At 30.7% G+C, this 4,202-nt stretch overlaps 1 long non-coding RNA gene across 1 annotated transcript; it reads left to right on the forward strand.

Moving 5' to 3' along the window:
• Positions 1–2,723: 2,723 nt before the first annotated feature.
• LOC126887080 (uncharacterized) lies at positions 2,724–3,918 on the forward strand. The gene is made up of 2 exons (XR_007698951.1): positions 2,724–2,893; positions 3,422–3,918. It is a non-coding gene; the product is annotated as an uncharacterized LOC126887080 (long non-coding RNA).
• The last annotated feature ends 284 nt before the right edge of the window (positions 3,919–4,202 follow it).

Raw genomic sequence — 4,202 nt, forward strand, 5'->3', positions numbered from 1 at the left:
GTGTAAGTTCAGGGAAGGTTTATACGGTTTTATATTGTCATTTTAGCAGCCACCAAAATTTTTACAGCTATATGTATAAAATGCTCTTTTTACAGTGTTTGTTGCCATACTCCTCCGAAACGACTTTACCGATTTTTATGAAGTTTGGCAGTTATGTTTGGTCTGACTGGGAGTAGGTTTATATCTATTTTTCATACCTCTACATCATAAGGGGGTTTCGTATGACGTCATAACTCTCACCATAATGACGTGAAAAATACGAAATTAAGTCGGTGTACTCCTTGCTATTCCGAACAGAACCGTGTTAAAATTTTTTCTCTAGCTCAATCGTTGTCCAAAATACAATATCTTAAGCCGTAGAAATATTCTGAGGACAGAAGAAGAACGAGCAACAAATTTCATCGAAGAAAAGTCCAGCTGTTTAACTTTTGGACTTAAATTGGGCAAAATATGAATTTCTTAATTTTTCGAAACTTTCAAAAAATATCTCTACCGAACTTTTCTGACGAACGGCAAGCAGGAGAAAAGTTCTGAGCACACGAAAAAAACAAGCAGCAAATTATAAAATTTTATTTAATTTTAATTAATTTTGTTTCATTTTATTTAATTTTATTTAATTTAAGTATTTTATTTATTCTCGTTTATTTTATTTTATTTCATTTTATTAAATTTTAATTATTTTTATTAGATTCTGTTTATTATTTTTTTAAATTTATTTATTATTTTTATTTAAGTTTATTCAGTTTTATTTATTTTTATTAACTTTTATTCAATTTTATGAAATTTTGTTTCATTTTATTTAATGATATTTAATTTTAATTTTATTTTATTTTGATTAATCAACATCTATATTGTTGGACAACCCCGAACCCAATTATAAATACAGGGTTGTTTTGAATGTAAATAAAATAAAGCTGTTATATTCATTATAAGATAAACAAATTTAAGATTGCAACTGTTGCACTGCAAACTTTATTTTGTTACTTCTAACTAAACTTTATTACTTCAAACATCCTGTGTAATTCATTAAAACTAATGATAAAAACTCATTCACATCGAGCATTTTTTGTTTATTAATTACGAATTCCTTTTGTTTATTTTAAGTTTATTGTTTACAAAAGTTTGTTTTTATCTATTGAGGCAGAACGAAGTCTGCCGGGTCAGCTAGTGTCTTTATAAAGGAAATAAAATTTTCGAAAGCTCGACAATACAGTCGAACCCGCTTATTGGAATAGCCTTCGTGCCAAGTAAAATTATTCCTATAAACGGGATATTGTAATATCCGATCATTGGTGGCTAGTAGAAATATTTTGGGACCTCAAATAACTATTCCTTAAAGCGGGATATTCCTTTAACAGGTATTATAATAAGTGGGTTCGACTGTAGTTCAAAGCCTTTTATTAATTAGCCCAGCATTAGTGACTGCATTCCCAAAAATTAACAAATTTATATAATTTAACAGTCACTACATATTAATAATATATTTTTGTATATTTATACCTTTTTTAAAATTCATTAAATGACTAGTTTGGAATTAAAAACATGCATGTCTGTTATTAACTGCGGGCAAGTTAATTCCTCCAATTGGATAGCTTACCTAGAATTAAATTTTAAAAATTCATCGCATCTCAGAAGAGATATCCGATATGAAAATGAACTGCCGTCACCCATTTTATCGCTATTTTATTTCCTAAACCGAAGAACACGTGACACGCGCGGCCATCGCGCCGCCATATCAATAAAAAAACAATTTCGCATCGGTCAGAATGGCTTTCTCGGGAAATAATGCCACATTTCTTGTTTATGTTTACAGGAATTTTTATGACAATTCACTTCTAATTAGTTTTACTGGCATGGCCGGAAATTATTTAGGTATCGGTCGTTGAAGGTTGGTAGCATTGTTCGGTCGTAAAATGGCGAAGGAGCGTGCAAGAAATTGTTTTTTACGATATAAGATGGAAACGAACGAAATTTTCGGTGGATTTTTGGCTGTTACCGTGATTTCCCAAGAAATTAAACATAATTTTATGGAAACAGATAGATATTTTAATAATTGAATTCATTTTCTACCAGCTTCTTACACCAACGTACACAATTGGCAAAAGTAAATCAGCAAAAAGTTGTTTTTTTTTTTAAATCAAATGAGACAAAAGAATAGGTGGTGGTAAAAAGTTCAAAAATATTTTAATATCAGCATAGGAATGTTAAGATCATAATAAATTGTATGAACAAAAAATATATAGATAGAAAAGTATGCCTAACGTTTTATTTTTATTGTATGCCTATGAGCATTCTAGAATCTGGTCAAGTTTGGAGCGTTGTAAAACCTAGATAAATAAATAAAGTTAAACAACTTTATAGTGAAAATTGTTTATTGAAAAACCCTCTACAAAATTGCTGTGATATTTTTTATTGTAAAATGAACTGAAAAAAAAGTTATTAAAAAAAGTTAAAAAAAAAGAATCACTTTTGAATTCTTTAAATATTTTTATAATTATTTTCTCTTGATCTATTAATTTTATAGTTCACAATTTCTCGCAACGATGCCACATCTAATTATGTGTGGTATCACTGTTTGATTTGTAAAATGACGCCATACCTCAACACACTAAAACTACCTGTTAGTTTCGTGGGTTGGTATTGGTGAATATTCTTTCGTGTTCTGAGAGAATTTGACGTTTACCTTGGCGGAGAAACGCGTTTCGCTCGTCACTCGACTTGCGTGCCCGGAATAGGTCAGCTGTGGTAGCCAAAATGGCGGGTTGATAATTTCAATTACATATAGCAAAGGCTTTTAGTTAACCCCTCCAGTTCCCTCGTGAGAGGAAAATACCCATTGTTTTCTGGAGTAAGGATTGAAGTACCACGATGGAACCTCACTAAAATCAACCCGGTAAATACTTAAATCCATATATTTTTTTTTTGACATACAGAGGTTAATGACATGCATGTTAAATTATTTTTACATCTAATTAAATACTTCTTCCAATTCAATTTTCATAGTAAATTTATTAGTAAATTTAGTATCTTTGATTCCTTCCCATATTTATAGATAATATTCATTCAGAGAAAATCCTAACAATAATTTTTAGCTATTTATCTGTATCTTTTATTTAAATTTTATCTTTGAATTATTCCATCATTAAGAAGTATCCTATAATTATTTTAAAGAAATCATATGTATTCTGTATTTAAATCCCAAATCGACATGTCAGTAATTAGAAATTCTCACATACATTCTTGTCAAGGTCAAATTTTGTCAAGACTTCAATAATCCAGTAATTTTTTGTGTGCAGCTAATGATCCTTTTTACATTATTGTTTTTCCTAAAAAAACACTTCTCTAGTTTCTCTTTTTCTCCTTTGACCTTTTTTCGGACACTTTTACATTGAAACTAAGACTGGGTAAATATTTGTTTTAGCCTTTTGGGGAAATTATACACTACAACATGGGAAGTCATAGACCCTCACCCACCTGAGAGGAACCTGTTCCGGCTCCAGTCAGTCAACCTGGGAGCAAGCTGGAGAGTTCCAGCTTCGTTTTCTTTTTCACACCTGGACCTAAAGATGGTACAGTTTTGCACCACCATGGTGCTCATTTTCCGGTATGCGGCAGCAACCTTTTGAGAAGTCAGATGGGATTGTTTGGGAACAGTGAGTTTTGTGATAGAAACTTTCTGTATATGGTGTTTCATATCACAGACATTTGGTTAGTGAATTATGGTTATTAATTATTTCTCTTTTAGATTTAGCTTGTATTTATTGGGTTTTAATATACATATGTTTAGTAAGTTCCCAAACTTACGTATAATCCTGCGGTATTGTACGTTGAGCTCGGCGTGTCTGCCAAAATGTATTACTTTTTATATTTTATTGTTTATTTAGGTCGATTCATGTCATTATATAAATTTATGTTGCATTAGTTGCTTGTTTCCCAGATATTTTATTGTTCATTAGCTTTTCTTCATTTGTTCGGTCAATTCAAGTCGTTTGTATAGGTATTTAGCTTAACTTCATTTCATTAACTTTCATTCGTTAATTTTGCTTAATTCATTATTGTATTTTCCTTAGTCAGGCTTGTGCCTGCTTATTTATATTTTCTCATATTTGCCGGTTTTCAAGTTAGTTGTACGTAGCAAGCGTACTATAACCATTTGGTAACAGTCTGAGGTGAGTTGTACCCCATATATATGTAAGAGGTAT

The sequence above is a fragment of the Diabrotica virgifera genome, chromosome 6 (assembly GCF_917563875.1).
Source record: "Diabrotica virgifera virgifera chromosome 6, PGI_DIABVI_V3a".
Classification (NCBI taxonomy): domain Eukaryota; kingdom Metazoa; phylum Arthropoda; class Insecta; order Coleoptera; family Chrysomelidae; genus Diabrotica; species Diabrotica virgifera.